This window comes from Triticum urartu, chromosome 3A (assembly GCF_056163025.1).
Source record: "Triticum urartu cultivar PI428250 chromosome 3A, HENAU_Tu73, whole genome shotgun sequence".
In the NCBI taxonomy this organism is placed as follows: Eukaryota; Viridiplantae; Streptophyta; class Magnoliopsida; order Poales; family Poaceae; genus Triticum; species Triticum urartu.
Window position 1 is genome coordinate 454771420 of NC_141875.1, and position 21372 is coordinate 454792791.

The 21372-nt window shown below is 47.6% G+C and overlaps 1 pseudogene; it reads right to left on the reverse strand.

Annotated features, from left to right (window-relative positions):
* Positions 1-2889: 2889 nt before the first annotated feature.
* On the reverse strand, positions 2890-7405 carry LOC147980050 (uncharacterized; annotated as a pseudogene).
* Between the last annotated feature and the right edge of the window lie 13967 nt (positions 7406-21372).

Genomic DNA, 21372 nt, shown 5'->3' on the forward strand with positions numbered 1-21372 from the left:
CGGGGACTCGGCAATCTCACACCCTCGCGATCAAGACTATTTAAGCTTATGGGTAAGGTAAAGGTATGAGGTGGAGCTGCAGCAAGCGACTAGCATATTTGGTGGCTAACATACGCAAATGAGAGCGAGAAGAGAAGGCAAAGAACGATCGAGGAAAATATGATCAAGAAGTGATCCTAGAACAACCTACGTCAAGCATAACTCCAACATCGTGTTCACTTCCTAGACTCCGCCAGAAAGAGACCATCACGGTAACACACGCGGTTGATGTGTTTTAATTAAGGTCAACTTCAGGTTTTCTACAACCGGACATTAACAAATTCCCATCTGCCCATAACCACGGGCACGGCTTTTGAAAGTTCAAATCCCTGCAGGGGTGTCCCAACTTAGCCCATCACAAGCTCTCACGGTCAACGAAGGATATTCCTTCTAGCAGGAAGACCCGATCAGACTCGGAATCCCGGTTACAAGACATTTCGACAAAGACAAAACAAGTCCAGCAACACCGCCCGAATGTGCCGACAAATCCCGATTGGAGATGCACATATCTTGTTCTCAGGGCACACTCAGATGAGACTAGCTACGAGTAAAACCAAACCTCAAGTTGCCCCGAGGTGGACTCGCAGGCAGCTCAGTTCGGACCAACACTCAGAGGAGCACTGGCCCGGGGGGGTTAAAATAAAGATGACCCTCAAGAGAGCGACTTCCAAGGGAAAAGTAGGTGGTGGTGAGGCAAATCGTAAAACCAAGGTTGGGCATTGCTGGAGGAGTTTTATTCAAGGTGAACTGTCAAGGGGTTCCCATTATAACTCAACCGTAAGGAAAGCAAAATCTGGGAACATAACACCGATATGAAGGAAACTAGGGCAGCAAGAGTGGAACAAAACACCAGGCACAAGGTCGAGCCTTCCACCCTTTACCAAGTATATAGATGGATTAATTAAATAAGAGATATTGTGATATCCCAACAAGTAAACATGTTCCTACAAGGAACAACATCTCCATGTTCCAACAAGGAACAAACTTCAATCTTCACCTGCAACTAACAACGCTATAAGAGGGGTTGAGCAAAGCGGTAACATAGCCAAACAACGGTTTGCTAGGACAAGGTTGGTTAGAGGCTTGGTTCACAATATGGGAAGCATGATAAGCAAGTGGTAGGTATCGCAGCATAGGCATAGCAAAAGAGTGAGCAACTAGCAAGCAAAGATAGAAGTGATTTCGAGGGTATGGTCATCTTGCCTGAAATCCTGCAAGGAAGAAGAACGAGTCCATGAAGAAGACAAACGGACGTAGACGAACGGGTCCTCACAAACACAACGTTATCGAAACCAACCCGAAGAAGCAACACCGGAAAGAAGCAAATAACATAGTAAACAACCATCACATAAACATGGCATGATGCACAACCAAGTATGATGCATGTCCGGTTTAAATATGCATGGCATGGCAAAGTGCACAAACAACACTACAAGTTAAGTGGAGCTCAATATGCAACGGGTTGCATATTGACGGAACACCACATCAATTATTTAATTCTCTCTCGTTTATGTACCCCAACAATATTAAATGTTCTTAACATGGCAAGGGTGAAGCAAAGTAAACTACCTATCTAGTCAAGTTTAAATGAGGCCGGAAGCAATGAACAACAATTCCGGAAACTCCTCATGAGCATATTATAGATTTGGTACTGTTCTGCCCTAAACATTATTTTAGAGTTGTTAAACATGCAAGATGAGTGCACCAAGTAAATCTAGGCATTTTTCTAGCCCATTTACATATAAAGATTATTTAATTCGGAGCTACGGTTATTTGGTTATGAAATAAAGCATTTTAGCAAGTTATTTAAATAAATTTAAACAAACAGCATTTTAAACATTTTAAACATGGATGAAAGTTGCATATTATTAAACTAGACAAAATTCTAAGCAACTTTCATATTAAGTTTGTTTTAAAATGATGCACCATTCGTGAGTAATGAAATGCATGAAGTCTAGGGGGCTTCCTGTAAAACTGGTTTTTCTCTCGAAAAATACTAAAACGCAGATCTGAAAAAAAAACAGGAACTGGGCCGAAACAGGGGGCGGCTGGGCGCTAACCATGGGCCTTGGCCCGGAACTGTGGAGAGGAGGAGCCAGGCCGGGACGCTGGGCCTTGGGGAGGCGCTGGCCTCACGCGGGCGCATTGGGCCTAGCGAAGAGGAAGATGCGGTCAGCGGTTGCCTCGCTCGTCCTCCTCGCGCACAGAGACGAGCGGGAGGAGCAGAAGCAGGGCACGATGGCGGCAGGGGACTTGGTCTGGGGCGGCGGTTGCGCGGATCCGGCGAGGACGGTGAGAACCCAGGCGAGGAAGGGAATCGAGCGGGCGAGGTCAACGCGGCAAGAGGGGCGTGTCTTCGGCCTCGTTTGCGTGCAGAAGCAGGGGAGGCAGCGCACGATGCAGAGGCTGGACGGTGGCCGAACTTGGCGTGAACTCCGGCAAGGAAGCGTCAGATCGAGGCGGAGAAGAGCAGATCCGGTCGGAGAAGCAGTGAAGACGGCTTGGGGACCCGTAGATCGCCTGTGTTCGTGAAGCAGAGAACACAGGGAAGAAGAGGTCGTAGAGGAAGACGATCGCGTCGGCCTTGGGCCTGTCTGGCTCCTGGCCTGATTGTAGTCGAAGAAGACGACGTCGGGGAAGAAGATCCTCATGGCGCGCGCGTTGGCTCCCGGCGTGAAGTAGAGGACGCAGGGGAAGAAGAGGGACTTGGCGAATGCTCTGGTCCGGGAAGAAGAAGATGAAGGGGAAGAAGAGGACGTCGTGGAGGCGGTCTTGGGCTCGCGTTGCAATAGAACAGAACCAGCGGCTCGCTGCGGTTCTCGCGGGCGTCGTGGAGGTCGAAGGGAGGCGTCAGGCCGGCAGCGAGCTCCTTGCCTGGCCAGCCATGGTGTTCGGGTTCCACTCGAGGCAGTAGCAAGGAGACGTGAGGGAGAGCCTCCCTGGAGCGGCGGCGCGGAGGAGGGAAAGAGGAGGAGAGAGGGAACCCTAGGGATCACAACGAGGGTTAAATAGGAAGGGGGGAAGGGCGGACGTGGAGCTCGGGCGTCCACTGTGGCCATGTGTGCTCCTCCTCTGCTTTTACTGTGAGGGGGAGGTGGCGAGAGGAGGAAGAAAAAGGCGAAGGGAATGGTCGCTGCAGGTGGGTCCGGATGGGTGTCCAGCGTGTATTCACCACGGGAGAGAGCGATGGGACAGCGCTGCGGCTGCCGCTGGGTCTGCTGCTGGACCGGCCTGGTAGAAGGAGGCCCAGGTAGGCCGCTCTTGCTGCTGTCTCTTTTCTTTTTCATTTTCCTCAGGCAGAAAATAAACAGAAAAGCACAGGGATAAAAGAGGGGTGCAGGAGAGATAAAATAATATCCCCACAACGCTGGAATTATGCACTAATTGAAATAAATGGTTTGGGCACTTTTAGAGAAAGAAAATTATCGCAAGTTTGAACTAAATTCAAACTTGAGGCAATTTTGATTCCAACCAAAACAAGTCCACAAGAGCTGAAAATTGGCAGAGAGGGTTTAGGCATGGTGAACTAGCATCCGGAAAAGAATGAACATTTATGGAGGAGGGGGAAAGGTCACTTGCCAAAAGGAAGGAAAGAAGAAGAAAAGAGGAGGTGATGATGCATGATTATACATGGAGCATGCAACAATGTAACATGCATGAATATGACAGTGCTCATGATGATTATGAGAATGCAAAATGACAAGAGGCACAAATGCAACATGACAAAGATGGGCATGGCAATGCAATATAATCAAATGACGAACATCATGCAAGAAGCAAAATATGACAATGGCCCTCATCACGATCATGGCAACAAACAGTTCAAACACACATTGGCAACGAAAAACATGGAAGGCGTCTAAAGCGTCGGTGTCGGGGCGTCACACTCCTCTTCTTCGGCGGGAGCAGCTCAGGATCGGTGAGGGGAGCCTTGCCCTTCTCTGCGGCCGAGAACCTTCGAATCGGCGCCATGACTGCACCAGAGAGGAGTGGAGCGAGGAATGAGAAGAAACGGGAGAGGCAGAGAAGAGACTAGAGATGGAGCTCCGCCCCCACCTCCCATTTATAGCCAAAGGGAGGCCAACCGCCGGCCTCCACAATCTAAGGTAATAATGATGGATTTTCCTTGCATGCAGCAGGGACTTGTCAAGTCGGGCAGTAGCCGAGGCTGCGTGGGGAAGTGGAGACGCCCATGTCCAATCAACCGCCACGCGTCGACCAAGGCCGCAGGCTATTGGGGCCCATGATGCTCCGTACTTGCCCCTTGGCTCCACCTCGAAGCCAAGCCCGAGCGCGCCTTGGGCCCGGGGGCTACTATCGGTGTTCTGGGAATGGGGGTCCCCAGACTTGCTAGCCTGCGGCCCACGGCGTGGCTCTGCGAGCGGGCTCATACGGCCCATCTTCACCAACAAGCACTCAAGACCCTCGCGAGGTGGACGACACAAGACCTCCTCAGGAGCGGCATCAAGGCCAGGCAAACCTCACGAGGTTCCAATGACGTGAGCCATGACGACCAAGGCCAAGCGGGCGCCAGGCGGGTGCCGGCGCGAAAAATGTCCTTTTTTCCTCTTTGGTGCGAAGGAGTCAAGCGCAGACGCAGAGTACCGAGGAGTCAAGCAAAGGTTTCCATATCGGTGCAACAAGCCCAAGACCAGAAGGACGGCAAGACGGAGGTCATCGTGGAGCCCAAGACGGCGTCACCACCAGAGCCTTTGCCAGGCGAAGACCACTTTTTTCAGGATAAGCTGTACTAGCTGTCCCCTTTCGAATTGGCCGCTTTTGGCTCCATTCCCGCTCAATATTTGGGGAGAGGACCAAGGCCTCTATAAATAGGACTAGCCACCATAGTAGTAGAGAGCCCGGACGGATCAAGAACTTGTCTTGGAGAGATCCAACCCATCCACAAGTTCACTGAGCACAAGAACGCCTCTCCTCAGGAGGATGTTCTTCCCATTGTACTGTTCATCCTCAGCCCAAGAGGCAATCCACCACCAGCACACTGGAGTAGGGTATTACACCACAACGGTGGCCCGAACCAGTATAAATCTTGTGTCCTTTGTGTTGCGAGTTCATCGAGTTAGTCCCTGAGATCTTAGCGAAGCCAGGACGTGGATCGGTAGGGGGGAGATCTTCGCGCACACCCCAGTGTTCGAACCTTAAGGGTCTTGCCGGAACCCGTGATCTGACATTTGGCGTGCCAGGTAGGGGTGCGCCGAAGCTTCCCTTCCGTCGCTCTGTGTCCCGTTGTCTCATCGTCTCCATGTCGGACACTCGCCGCGCTCGCGCTGAGCGACGGGCTGCCCTCACCGCCGGCGTTGCTCAGACGGCTCCAGTCGGTGGGCCACCCCATCGTTCTCCGTCGCCTGCCGCCAACGCCAGCACCGGCCCGGCGGGGAACGAGCAGCAAGCATCCTCGTTGCAACCCTAGGTGTGGCTCGACGGCCGCACCGCCACTCCATCGCTGACCTCGGCCGGTTCGTCATCCCATGCTCGTTGTGCTCCCGTGGATTCGCAGGCCGCTCTGTGCATGGCGCGCGAGCTCCTACGCTACCGCCCCGTCGAGGACCTCTACGAGGACTGGCTCGACTGCATCGCCGAGCTCGTCAGTGCCGCAGGGGGCTCCCCTGCGCCGTCCCTCTCGCTGCCTCGCCCTCCCCCAGCCGCAGGCGGCGCGGCCCATGGAGCGCCTCGACCACCTCTGCCCCAAGATGGAGGTCCAAGTGGTGCCCAAGCGCCTCCCTCGTGATGCTAGCAAAGTCTAAGGCCCTCCAGAGAGAGCCCCTGAGCCCTGCCCGAGGCACGCTGGGCATGTTTCCTATGCGATGGATGGAGGCGCCCCAGGGGCGGGCGCCGATCCTGATGAGGCGCTGCTTGCCTGAGGCCCTGCATGGCGCAACTGCTTCTTATTCTTGGGGATGGCCTCAGGAGGGTGCTCGCCCTGGCTGTCGGGGTCATTGATTGCTGCAGCTTGGAAGGCACGCTTGAGGGAGCACACCGCGTCTCTTTCTTCGCATGGGACCGTGATGATTCCATCGCTTCCCGGCATTTTCAGGACATTGTAGCCGTGATGGGTCACCGCCATTAACTTGGCCAAGGCTGGATACCCGAGGATGGCGTTGTATGGCAAGTGGATGTAGGCGACGTCGAAGTCGATGTGTTCGGTGCGGTAGTTCTTGCGTTCTCCGAAGGTAACGGGAAGGCGGACCTGCCCGATCGGGGTAGTAGAGCCGTCAGTCACTCCTGAGAAAGGCTTGGTAGGCTAAAGCTGGTCATATGTCACTTGGAGGTTGTCGAACATGTCGACGGACAGGACATTGAGCCCTGCGCCATCGTCGATGAGGGTCTTGGTAACTTGCACGTTGTTGATGACTGGTGAACAGAGCATTGGGAGGACGCCTGCGGTAGCCGCGCACTTGAGCTGATCTGCCGAAGTGAACATGATGGGGCACCTGGACCATCTGAGCGGGCGTGTGGCCTCGAGCTTGGGGAGAACTGCATTCACTTCACGAGCAAATTGTTTGAAGATACGCTGTGAGGCTGGGGCTTGAGCTCCGCCCAGGATGCAAGCAATAGCGCGCGGCTCGTGGAAACCCCCAGCCCCCTCGTCTTGATGGTGGTCGTCATTCGTTCTGGGTGGTGGCGGTAGTGGAGGTAGGCCAACGTTTCCTTGAGGACGAGCCTCACGAGGCTGGTCCTTCCAGGCGCCCTCGCGAGGCTGATCCTGCCAGCGGTCCTCACGAGGCCGGTTGTGCCACTCCTGGAGTGGGCCACGGTCATCCCAGCGCCTGCCACCATGTCCTCCTCCTCGGCCATAGCCCCGGTCGCTGCGCTCGGGGCGTCGACCGAAGCGTCCTTCTTGAATGGCTCCGAGCTCTTGACAATCGCGGGTGTTGTGGGTATGTAGGTTGTGGAAGGCGCAGAACGGTCGTATGCCCTTGGATGACTCGGGCTGGTCTCTACCGCGCTTGGTGTCCGGTTCTGCCACGAGCACGACAGCTCCCTTGCGCTTCACGTCCTTGGCCTTGGCTTTCTTCTCCTCCGGGTCCGCAGCAGGGAGCTCGAGGAGGGAGAGGCGCCCCTCCTCAGCTCTTGCACACTTGGTCGTGATGTTGAACAGCTCCAAGGTTGTGCACAGCTCCTCATGGATGGCGAGCTCCTCCTTCATCTTGACGTCATGGACGCCGTCGGAGAATGTTGAGATGATGGCCTCATCGGTCACCTTGGGGATTTTGGTGCGCACGTTGTTGAAGCGCTGGATGTACTTCTGCAGGGTCTCTCCTGGTTGTTGCTTGATGCGGCGCAGGTCACCCGCGACCGGGGGGCGGTCGCGAGTGCCCTAGAAATTGGCGATGAAGCAGTTGCGCATCTCGTCCCAGGAGGAAATCGAGCCTGGAGACAGGTTCTGGAGCCAGGAGCGGGGGACATCCTTAAGAGCCATGGAAAACCAGTTTGCCATGACTTTCTCGTCGCCCCTGGCCACCTTGATGCTCAGCTCGTAGAGCTGCAGGAAGTCCGCGGTGTCAGGGGTGCCGTCGTAGCGAGGAGGCAGATCTGGCTTGAACTTGCCCGGCTAGGCGACGCTACGCGGCTCGGGGGTGAAGGCGCGGCAGCCGGCCGTGGTCACCGGGGCCTGCCTTGGAGGTGGAGCTTGGTCTTGGCGCCCGGGCTCCGGAATGGCAAGTGGCACGGGGCCTTGCCGTAGCAAACGATCCTCGTGCGGCGGTGCGAGGAGTGGCGGAGCGTTCTCTTGCGGTCAAGGGACTTCTTGACAGCTTCTTTCTTCACGCACGGGCGCCGGACGCGGTGGGTCGCGCCGTGGAGCCGCGTGCCTTGGCACTAGGGCGCCGTCTTGGTGCAGAGGTGGTGGAGGTGCTTCGTGAGCTCCGCCGCCCGTGGCTGGCGGAGGGCGAGGCAGAGAGTGGGACGATGGAGGGGAGCCCCATGCGGCGCGGACGAGCTCGGTGATGTGGTCAAGCCAGTCCTCGTAGAGGTCGTCGACCGGGCGGTAGCGCAGGAGCTTGTGCGCCATGAGGAGCGTAGCCCGTGCGTCCACAGGAACGCGATGAGCGTGAGACGACGAACCAGCGGGAGTCAGCGATGGAGTGGCTATGCGGCCGTCCTGTCGCACCGATGGGTCAGCGAGGATGCTTGCTGCTCGTTCCACGCCAGGCCGGTGGCGGCATTGGCGGCAGGCGATGGAGAGCGACGGGGTGGCCCACCGACAGGGGCCGTTTGAGCAACGCGGGTGGTGAGGGCAGCCCGGCGCTCGGTCCGGGAACGGCGTGCGTCCGCCATGGAGACGATGAAGCGACGTGCCATGAAGTGACGAAAAGGAAGCTTCGGCGCACCCCTACCTGGCGCTCCAAATGTCGAATCACGGGTTCCGGCAAAACCCTTAAGTTCGAACACTGGGGTGCGCGTGAAGATTTCCCTCCTATCGATCCACGCCCTAGCTCGGCTAAGATCTTACGAACTAACTCGACAAATTCGCAACAGAAAGACACAAGATTTATACTGGTTCGGGCCACCGTTGTGGTGTAATACCCAACTCCAGTGCGGTGGTGGTGGATTGCCTCTTGGGCTGATAATGAACAATACAAGGGGAAGAACAGCCTCTTGAGGTTGAGGTGTTCTTGTGCTTGGTGGCCAAGGATGTGGTGGCTAGTCCTATTTATAGAGGCCCTGGTCCTCTTCCCAAATATTGAGTGGGCAGGGAGCCAACAATGGCCAATTTGAAAGAGGACATCTAGTACAAGCTATAATTACAAAAGCAATCTTCGCCTGCCAAAGGCTCTGGTGGTGACGCCGTCTTGGGCTCCACGGTGACCTCCGTCTTGTCGTCCTTCTGGTCTTGGTCTCGTTGCACCATTATGGAAACCTTTGCTTGATGCCTCGGTACTCCATGCCTGCGCTTGTCTGCTACCTCTTGAGCACTGCAATGGTTTCCCCCGAAGAGGAAGGGATGATGTAGCAAAGTAGCATAAGTATTTCCCTCAGTTTTTGAGAACCAAGGTATCAATCCAGTAGGAGGCTACGTGCGAGTCCCTCGCACCTGCACAAAACAAATAAATCCTCGCAACCAACATGATAAGGGGTTGGCAATCCCTACACGGCCACTTACGAGAGTGAGATCTGATAGATATGATAAGATAATATTTTTGGTATTTTTTGTGATAAAGATGCAAAGTAAAGTAAAAGCAAAGTAAAAAAGCAAAGGAAATAACTAAGTAGTAGGAGATTAATATGATGAAGATAGACCCGGGGGCCATAGGTTTCACTAGTGGCTTCTCTCGAGAGCATAAGTATTCTACGGTGGGTGAACAAATTACTGTTGAGCAATTGACAGAATTGAGCATAGTTATGAGAATATCTAGGCATGATCATGTATATAGGCATCATGTACGGGACAAGTAGACCGACTCCTGCCTGCATCTACTACTATTACTCCACTCATCGACCGCTATCCAGCATGCATCTAGAGTATTAAGTTAATGAAAACAGAGTAATGCCTTAAGCAAGATGACATGATGTAGAGGGATAAACTCATGCAATATGATGAAAACCCCATCTTGTTATCCTCGATGGCAACAATACAATACGTGCCTTGCTACCCCTACTGTCACTGGGAAAGGACACCACAAGATTGAACCCAAAGCTAAGCACTTCTCCCATTGCAAGAAAGATCAATCTAGTAGGCCAAACCAAACTGATAATTCGAAGAGACTTGCAAAGATAACCAATTATATATAAAAGAATTCGGAGAAGATTCAAATATGGTTCATAGATAGACTTGATCATAAACCCACAATTCATCAGTCTCAACAAACACACCGCAAAAAGAAGATTACATCGAATAGTTCTCCACAAGAGAGGGGGAGAACATTGTATTGAGATCCAAAAAGAGAGAAGAAGCCATCTAGCTAACAACTATGGACCCGTAGGTCTGAGCTGAACTACTCGCACTTCATCGGAGGGGCTATGGTGTTGATGTAGAAGCCCTCCGTGATCGATGACCCCTCCGGCAGAGCTCCGGAACAGGCCCCAAGATGGGATCTCATGGATACAGAAAGTTGCGGTGGTGGAATTAGGGTTTTGGCTCCGTATCTGATCGTTTGGGGGTACGTAGGTATATATAGGAGGAAGGAGTACGTCGGTGGAGCAACAGGGGGCCCACGAGGGTGGAGGGCGCGCCTGGGGGGTAGGCGCGCCCCCTACCTTGTGGCCTCCTCTTTTGTGTCTTGACGTAGGGTCCAAGTCTCCTGGGTCTTTTCGTTGAAAAAATCACGTTCCCGAAGGTTTCATTCCGTTTGGACTCCGTTTGATATTCCATTTCTTCAAAACCTAAAACAGGCAAAAAACATCAATTCTGGGCTAGGCCTCTGGTTAATAGGTTAGTCCCAAAAATAATATAAAATTGGATAATAAAGCCCAATAATGTCCAAAACAGTAGATAATATAGCATGGAGCAATCAAAAATTATAGATACGTTGGAGACGTATCAAGCATCCCCAAGCTTAATTCCTGCTCGTCCTCAAGAAGGTAAATGATAAAAACATAATTTTTGATGCGGAGTGCTACTTGGCATAATTTTAATGTAATTCTTCTTAATTGTGATATGAATATTCAGATCCGAAAGATTCAAGACAAAAGTTTATATTGATATAAAAATAATAATACTTCAAGCACACTAACAAAGCAATTATGTCTTCTCAAAATAACATGGCCAAAGAAAGATCACCCTACAAAATCATATAGTTTAGTCATGCTCCATTATCGTCACACAACAATGCTCTCATCATGCACAACCCTGATGGAAAGCCAAGCAATTGTTTCATACTTTAGTAAACTCAAACCTATAAACTTTCACGCAATATATGAGCGCGAGTCATGGACATAGCACTATGGGTGGAATAGAATATAATGAGGGGGGTTATGTGGATAAGACAAAAAAGAGAAAGTCTCACATCAACTAGGCTAATCAATGGCCCATGGAGATGCCCACCGATTGATGTCAATGCAAGGAGTAGGGATTGCCATGCAACGGATGCACTAGAGCTATAAATGTATGAAAGCTCAACAAAAGAAACTAAGTGGGTGTGCATCCAACTTGCTTGCTCACGAAGACCTAGGGCACTTGAGGAGGCCCATTGTTGGAATATACAAGCCAAGTTCTATAATGAAAATTCCCACTAGTATATGAAAATGACAAAACAAGAGACTCCCTATCATGAAGATTATGGTGCTACTTTGAAGCACAAGTGTGGCCAAGGATAGTAACATTGTCCCTTCTATCCTTTTTCTCTCATTTTTTTATTTGGCCTTTCTCCCTTTTTTCATAATTCCTCACTTGGGACAATGCTCTAGAAAATGATGATCATCACACTTCTATTTATTTGCAACTCAATGATTACAACTCGATACTAGAACAAAGTATGACTCTATATGAATGCCTCCGGTGGTGTACCGGGATATGCAATGGACCAAGAGTGACATGTATGAAAGAATTATGAACAGTGGCTTTGCCACAAATACTATGTCAACTACATGATCATGCTAAGAAATATGACAATGATGACTATATCATGATAAACGAAATGGTGGAAAGTTGCATGGCAATATATCTCGGAATGGCTATGGAAATGCCATAATAGGTAGGTATGGTGGCTGTTTTGAGGAAGATATAAGGAGGTTTATTTGTGAAAGAGCGTATCATATCACGGGGTTTGGATGCACCAGCGAAGTTTGCGCCAACTCTCAATGTGAGAAAGGGCAATGCACGATACCGAAGAGGCTAGCAAGGATGGAAGGGTGAGAGTGCGTATAATCCATGGACTCAACATTAGTCATAAAGAACTCACATACTTATTGCAAAAATCTAGAAGTCATCAAAAACCCCGGCACTACGCGCATGCTCCTAGGGGGATAGATTGGTAGGAAAAGACCATCGCTCGTCCCCGACCGCCACTCAAAAGGAGGACAATCAAATAACACCTCATGTTTCAAATTTGTTACATAACGTTTATCATACGTGCATGCTACGGGACTTGCAAACTTCAACACAAGAATTTCTCAATTTCACAACTACTCAACTAGCACGACTTTGATATTATTACCTCCATATCTCAAAACAATCATCAAGCATCAAATTCTCTTAGCATTCAAAACACTCATAAGAAAATTTTACTAATCTTGAATACCTAGCATATTAGGATTTTAAGCAAAGTACCATGCTATTTAAGACTCTCAAAATAATCTAAGTGAATCAAGAGAGATCAATAGTTTCTATAAAACAAATCCACCACCGTGCTCTAAAAGATATAAGTGAAGTACTAGAGCAAAACTTTATAACTCAAAAGATATAAGCGAAGCACATAGAGTATTCTAGCAAATTCCAAATCATGTATGGCTCTCTCAAAAGTTGTGTACAGCAAGGATGATTGTGGTAAACTAAAAAGTAAAGACTCAAATCATACAAGACGCTCCAAGCAAAACATGTATCATGTGGCGAATAAAAATATAGCTCCAAGTAAAGTTACCGATAGAAGTAGACGAAAGAGGGGATGCCTTCCGGGGCATCCCCAAGCTTTGGCTTTTAGGTGTACTTAGATTATCTTGGGGGTGCCATGGGCATCCCCAAGCTTAGGCTCTTGTCACTCCTTGTTCCATAATCCATCAAATCTTTACCCAAAACTTGGAAACTTCACAACACAAAACTCAAAGTAGAAAATCTCGTGAGCTCCGTTAGCGAAAGAAAACAAAAGACCACTTCAAGGTAGTGTATGAACTCATTCTTTATTTATATTGGTGTTAAACCTACTGTATTCCAACTTCTCTATGGTTTATAAACTATTTTACTAGCCATAGATTCATCAAAATAAGCAAACAACACATGAAAAACACAATCTGTCAAAAACAGAACAGTCTGTAGTAATCTGTATATAGCGCAAGATCTGGAACCCCAAAGATTCTAAAATAAATTTCTGGACTGAGTAATTTATCTATTAATCATATGAAAAAAGAATTAACTAAATAGCACTTTCCAAATAAAAATGGCAGCACTTCTCGTGAGCGCTAAAGTTTCTGTTTTTTTACAGCAAGTGTAACAAGACTTTCCCCAAGTCTTCCCAACGGTTGTACTTGGAATAAACACTAATTAAACACAAAAAACACAACCAAAACATAGGCTAGATAATTTATTTATTACTAAACAGGAGCAAAAAAGCAAGGAATAAAAATAAAATTGGGTTGCCTCCCAACAAGCGCTATCGTTTAACGCCCCTAGCTAGGCATAACAAGCAAGGATAGATCTAGGTATTGCCATCTTTGGTAGGCAATCCATAAGTGGCTCTCATAATAGATTCATAAGGTAATTTAATTTTCTTTCTAGGAAAGTGTTCCATGCCTTTCCTTAATGGAAATTGGAATCTAATATTTCCTTCCTTCATATCAATAATTGCACCAATCGTTCTAAGGAAAGGTCTGCCAAGAATAATAGGACATGAAGGATTGCAATCTATGTCAAGAAAAATAAAATCTACAGGCACATAATTCCTATTTGCAACAATAAGAACATCATTAATTCTTCCCATAGGTTTCTTAATAGTGGAATCCGCAAGGTGCAAGTTTAGAGAGCAATCATCAAAATCACAGAAACTTAACAAATCACACAAAGTCTTTGGAATCGTGGAAACACTAGCACCCAAATCACATAAAGCATAGCATTCATGATCTTTAATTTTAATTTTAATAGTTGGTTCCCACTCATCATAGAGTTTTCTAGGGATAGAAACTTCCAATCCAAGTTTTTCTTCATAAGATCGCATCAAGGCATCAACGATATGTTTAGGAAACGCTTTATTTTGACTATAAGCGTGAGGAGAATTTAGCACTGATTGCAACAAGGAAATACAATCAATCAAAGAGAAATTTTCATAGTTAAATTCCTTGAAATCCATAATAGTGGGTTTAGCAACATCTAGGGTTTTAATTTCTTCAACCCCACTTTTATCAATTTTAGCATCAAGATCAAAAAATTCTGAATTCTTGGAACGTCTTCTAGGTAAAGGTGGATCATATTCAGACCCATCATTATCAAGATTCATATTGCAAAACAAAGATTTAATAGGGGACACATCAATAACTTTTAGATCTTCTAAGTGCATCTAGTGCCACCCCTAGTTGGTTTTGGAGTATTGACGACAAACCTGGTTGAGGGACTAATGTGTTTGTGAGAATTGCGGGATAACACAGGTAGAAGTCCCTCATTGATTCAGTTTTCCTACCAGAGATGACCCCTAAAAATGTATGAAGACATTGAAGTCAAATGTGGTATGTGAAGACATTCACATTGAAGACTATGGCAAGAGAAGACATTGCGTGAAGACTATGGAGTGCGAAGACTTAGTTGTTTCATCATTCTTTTTCTTCTTTGTTGAGTCATAGGAACCACCGTACTGTTAAGTGGGGTCCAAGTGAACCAGTCAGAATGACTGAAGTGATGCTTAACCAAAATCCTATGTCTTCGAGCGAAGACAATAGAGCAAATCTTATCCAGAGCTGGATAAGTCAGCTTTACTTGTTGCCCAATTAAAGTTGCCGTGTGTGTTTGAAATCTGACCGTTGGAACACGTGTCAGTTCCTTAGTGACCCAGGGTCATTTTGGACAAATCAGGTCGGGTTGCCTAGTGGCTATAAATAGCCCACCCCCTACAACCATAAAAGGTTGGCTGCTCAGAGTTAGTGTACGGCTTTTGTCGTTTGAGAGCAACCCACGTCGAAGCCTTTGAGAGAAAATTCCTTGCGAGGATAAAGCCCTAAACACCCAGAGCCAAAGAGTGTTAGGCATCACTTATGTCTTCCTGTCTGTGTGATCTAAAGACTTATTACACTTGAGGACTGTGAATCCTCCAGCCGGTTAGGCATTGCGTTCTGAGCATCCAAGAGTCATTGTGGATCGCCGGTGAACAAAGTCTGTGAAGGTTTGGAAGTCTGCCTTGAAGACTTACCAGAGTGATTGGGCGAGGACTGGGTGTCCTTAGCTCAAGGGGAATAAGGTGAAGACACGGTCTTCTGAGTTGAATCTCAGCCTCCCTAACCAGACGTACAGTTGTCACAGCAACTGGAACTGGTCCAACAAATCATTGTCTTCAACGAGTCACTGGTTCTATCCATCCCATCTCTTTATTTACAGTTGGTCCTTGTGAAGTCATTGTTTGTTTGCATTATCTTTTGTCTTCACTGAGTGACTACTTGTTCTGATTGGCTTCATACTATCTTCCTACCTGATCCATACTGCCTAGCTGCCATTAGTTGTTGTGCTTTCACTTCATTGAATACTTGACTATGGTTTGCTTAGTGTAGTCTACCTTCCGCTGCATGGTAATAGGTTTATTTATATCGTTTGTCTTTGAAACTCCCATGTTTTGAAGACTTTCTAAAAATTGCCTATTCACCCCCCTTCTAGTCGATCACTAGCACTTTCAATTGGTATCAGAGCAAGGTACTCCCTTGTTGTGTGTGATTCGGTTTAACCACCTGGAGTTTTAGCTATGTCGACTGCAGGGATAATCAAAGTCTCCGCTGCGTGCCCAGTCTTCGATTGAACTGAATATCCCTACTAGAAGAATAAGATGCACATGCATCTTGAAGCCATTGATGTCGACCTATGGTATGTCGTCAAGAATGGCGTTCCCAAGGCCGGTGAAGGTGTCACCGCTACTGATGTCAAGAACTTCGTTCAACTGGACTCCACTGCCAAGAACATCATCTGTGGTCATCTGACCAAAGGACAATATGGCCGTGTGAGTGCTTTGGAAACATCTAAGCTAGTCTGGGACTGGCTCTCCAAGGTCAACGAAGGCGTCTCAACCCAGAGAGATCAAAGAATCAGTGTCCTTCGCAACCTCTTCAACCGCTTCAAGAGAAACGACAATGAGAATGTTCAGCTCATGTTTGATCGACTCACTGACATCACAAATGAACTTCAAGCCCTTGGCGCTACTGAGATCACCAAGCATGAAGTCGGCAAGACACTCCTGAGATCACTTCATAGCTCGTTTGACACCCTAGCCCCGATGATTCAAGAACGTCCTGACTTCAAGACACTCAATCCGTCTGACATACTTGAAAGGCTCAACACACATGAGTTTCAGCTTTCTGAGAAAAGAGACATCTACGGTCCCAACTATGGGCGAACTCGTGCCCTGAAGGCAAAAGCTGTCTCCTCATCTGAGAAGAATCTGACAGCAGTTCTGATGATCCTGAAGACATCGGATAGGAGCTTGCTATGCTTGTGAAGAAGTTCCAAAAATTCACCAAGAAGGAAGGCTTCATAAAGTCTTCACGATCAAGCTCAAGGAATGATGAAGCTTCTGCTCATGACTATAAGAAGAGAACATGCCACAAGTGCAAGAAACCTGGCCACTACATATCTGAGTGTCCACAGTGGGACAATGAGAACAACAAGAAGAAGAAGAGCAAGGAGTATGATTCTAACGACAAGAAGAACAAGAAATACTCAAAGTCTTCTTCCAAGTCTTCCTCAAAGTCTTCATCACACAAGAAGAGCTCATCTGGCATGGCTCGTGCGTTCGTTGGCAAGGAAATGGATTCAAAGGAGGAGTCCGCTTCTGAGGAGGCGGAGGTGGAGTCTGAGGAGGAGTCTGATTCTGGCGTTGCAAGTCTGGCTACAGCATACGTTGACAAGTCCATCTTCAACACTGAAGACAATGGCTTCATCACCGACGCCGATGCAAATGACAAGGACTACTCTGCTCCCACCTACTGCTTCATGGCACGTGGTGCCAAGGGTATGACACCAGCTGCTTCAGAATGGATTGTTGATAGTGGGTGTACTAATCACATGACTGGCAAGCGAAGTCTTCTGATGGACTCAACTTTACATCCATCTGACAAGAGTCACATCACATTTGATGATATTGGTAAAAGCAAGGTATTGGGTCTAGGTAGAGTTGCAATCTCGAGGGATCAACACATGGATAAAGAATGCTTGTTGAATCCCTTGGTTTCAACTTAATGTTTGTCTCAATGCTTTGCGATTTAAACATGATTGCGATATTTGGAAAATATTGTTGCCTTGTTCTAATGGAATCTGACAATTCTCTAGTCTTTGAAGGGTATCGGAAAGATGATTTGTACATGGTAGATTTCTTAGCAGGACCACAACTTGCCGTATGTCTTCTAGCAAAAGCTTCGGAATGCTGGCTCTGGCATCGGAGGCTAGGGCATGCTGGCATAAGGAACTTGCACACTCTTGCAAAGAAGAAGCATGTCATAGGCATCGAGGGCGTCAAGTTCAAGAAGGATCACTTATGCGGTGCCTGTGAAGTAGGAAAGATGATGAGGGCCAAGCATCCCTCGAAGACAATCATGACAACGACTCAACCCTTCGAACTGCTCCACATGGACCTCTTCGGTCCCACTCACTACTCAAATCTTACTACTACTGCTTGTCTCTATGGCTTTGTCGTTGTTGATGATTATTCAAGATATACTTGGGTGCATATAATCCTCTACAAGACTGAAGTGCGGGATGTCTTCAGACGCTTCGCCAATCGAGCCATGAACAACTATGGCATCAAGATCAAGCACATCAAAAGTGACAATGGCACTGAATTCAAGCACTCCTACAGAGTCTTGAACCTCTTTCCCTATAAAGTGGTTGAAACTGTGGATGTGCGGTTCGATGAGACTAACGGCTCGCAAAGAGAGCACCTGCCAAATGTGCTAGATGAAGTTCCATCCAGTGAAACCATCAAACTCATGGGAACTGGAGAAATCATACTGTCTGAAGCTCAGCCTGAAGAGAAACTCATCATCTCTGCACCGGATCAACCTGAAGACAATGCTTAGCCTGACGACAATCCTTCTAACGATGACAACGATCAGCAAGAGAAAAATCTTCATCCTGTTCATCCTTGTGTTGCAAATGAAGTACAGATTGAGAGAATAATTGATAGCATCAATGCACCAGGTCCACTCACTCATTCAAGGGAAAGACAACTAGCAAATTTCTGTGGGCACTTTGCATTTGTCTCAATATCTGAACCCAAGAAAGTTGACGAAGCCTTCATGGAACCTGAATGTATTCAAGCTATGCAAGAAGAGCTTCAACAGTTTGAGTTGAATAATGTATGGGAACTGTTCAAGCGTCCTGATCCTCGTAAGCACAATATCATAGGCACTAAATGGATATATCGCAACAAACAAAATGAGCATGGTCAAGTTGTCAGAAACAAAGCTCGTCTCGTTGCTCAAGGATACACTCAAGTTGAAGGAATTGACTTCGATGAAACATTTGCTCCTGTGGCTAGGCTTGAAGCTATACGCACACTGCTGGCTTATGCAAATCATCATAACATTCTTCTGTATCAAATGTATGTGAAGAGCGCCTTTCTCAATGGCAAGATTGAAGAAGAAGTGTATGTTGCACAACCGCTTGGCTTTGAAGATCCAAAACATCCTGACATGGTTTACAAGCTCAACAAGGAACTGTATGGCCTTAAACAAGCCCCTCGAGCTTGGTATGACACGCTCAAAGACTTCCTGAAGAGCAAAGGCTTCAAACCTGGTTCCCTGGATCCCACTCTCTTCATGAAGACATATGATGGTGAACTATTTGTGTGCCAAATATATGTGGATGACATTATCTTCGGCTGCACTAACCAGAAATATAGTGAAGAGTTTGGATATGATGCAAGAGCAATATCAGATGTCCATGATGGGTGAGCTGAAGGTCTTCCTTGGTCTTCAAATACGACAGCAACGCAACGACATCTTCATATCTCAAGAGAAATAACTCAAAGATTGCCTGAAGAAGTTTGGAATGCAATACTGCAAAGGCTACACGATGCCAATGCCAGCTAAACACCATCTGGGTCCCAACGACAATGGTAAAGAGTTTGATCAAAAGGTATACCGCTCCATGATTGGTTCTTTGCTTTATTTATGTGCATCTAGGCCAGATATCATGCTTAGTGTTTGCATGTGTGCCCTGTTCCAAGCGGCACCAAAGGAATCGCATCACTTAGCTGTGAAGCGAATTCTTAGATATTTGGCTCACACCCCAACACTAGTATTATGGTATCCAAAGGGGTCAGAGTTTGATCTAGTTGGATTCTCGGATGCTGATTATGCTGGTGACAAGGTGGATTGCAAGTCTACATCAGGCACATGTCATTTTCTGGGACGATCACTTGTATGTTGGTCTTCAAAGAAGCAGAACTGTGTATCTCTCTCCACTGCTGAATCTGAATACATTGCTGCTAGATCTTGCTGTGCTCAGCTTCTATGGATGAAGCAAACACTCAAAGACTATGGTGTTCATCTGAAGCAAGTGCCACTCTACTGCGACAACGAGAGCGCCATCAAGATTGCTAACAACCCAGTTCAGCACTCGAAGACAAAGCACATTGAAATTCGTCATCACTTTCTTAGAGATCATGTTATGAAGGAAGATATTGATATCATACACGTCAACACTGAAGAGCAATTGGCAGATATCTTCACAAAGCCCTTGGATGAGAAGAGGTTTTGCAAGTTACGGTGTGAGCTAAATATCTTGGAATCCTCAAATGTCCTGTGATCAGGCACACTTCCTAACACTTGTGCATGTTGATGACTTAGATGTGCAACACACAAAGTAACGTATGTCTTCAACCAATGAAGACTTGCATTCTGAGTGTGAATACATTAACATGGAATTTGACTTCGGAGCGCCACGATAGTTGTGCATCGTGTCTGGGTCTAATACTTCCTATACGGTGGGTAACGCCACCGCCAAATTCTTCCCTAAGAAGTGTTTCTCGCATGGCGTTACATTTGCAGTTTCTTTGCTTTCTGTTTGTCTTCAATGTTAACATGACCTCATGTTTATCTTCAACGTACTGATTTGGTTTCTGTCCTCTACAGCATTCACTTATAGCTATGGCTTCTTGCTGAATCTTTTGAACTAAGTGAATGTGATCGGACCCTAACCCCTCTATGTTTCTTTCCTAAGTCTGTCTATCCAAATCATATGCATTCTATTAACACTGTCAAAATGTCTTATCTGCATCCTTGTCAGCAGAAGAACAGAGACAAACATTAATCCATTTTCAATGCAAAATCCTTCCACCTGAAACCCAGAGCAGTGGGAACGACCACCCGACAATCCAGGCATGCGTGGGAACATGGAACAACCTCCGATGTGTTGCATGATAGCCACGTGTCCTTCAGATGTGAACCACCAGGGGCACCTGTGTAACGATGTGTCGTCCATGTCCCTATAAATACACGCCTCACCCAGTCATTATCCTTTATTCCACTCTCGCACAAAACCTAGCACCACCGCTAGCCCTCGACGACGCCGGTGACGAAGCGCTTAGCTGCCGCGACCTCACCGACGCCGTCCTCACGCCGACCGCGGACATCGTCTTCTCCGCCGTCGCCATAGGTGTCCTCCGTCGCCAAGTTAGGGCACGGAAGATCAAACTGCTCGGCCTCCTCTCCCACTCCGTCTAGCAGTTCCTCGTGTGGTAAATAAAACCTCCTTTTTATAGTCTCTTTGATCCGATAGATTCATCCTTTTCTACCACAAGCAGTTTCTGTTCACACAAGTTAGATCTATTTCATACTGCATCTCATAATATGCCTAGTATGTTCACTTATGCTTCACAAAGTAGTTATATTCCTCACTTGTACTTATTCGTGGATTCGTACAAATCTGGAACCAACTCTCTATCTATGAGTGAATGTCTTCGCACTATGAGGTCAATGTCTTCTAAACTGATTTATCTTCAAAATCTTCTGAGAATGCATATGACCTCTTCCCCTTCCCTCGCACCTTAATGCTGTCACAGGTACATGTCCGTGGGAGAATCCCTTGGTTCTCATAGTCTCCATTCATTTGCAGAATTCTTACAGCATCATATAAATTCTCCTGAAGCCAGTTCTTGTCTGACCAGTAGATAGAAGACTTTGACAGTTTTGAAGCCTTTCAGTCTAAACTTCATGGCACCAGAAAAATCTGCAAGGAAGAATGGCGGACAGCGTCGTGGTAACACCTGAAGAGGTCTGCCTCCTGACCTCTATGAGCTGTACAAGACAGATCCAGAGGAGGACTACAATCAGCGGAAAACTCGAATCCAATGGATTCGAAGATATTGGGCAGAACAATGGTTCAAGTACAGGTTCGTGACCCATGAGTATGCTGAGAAGAATGCCATCAAGCGACCGTGGGGAGACATCATATACAAAAATCTTCAATCCAGGTCCAGAGCTGAAGCCATTGAACAAGGCTTCTATCCCTGCATGGTCCGTGGACCACAGCCTGCA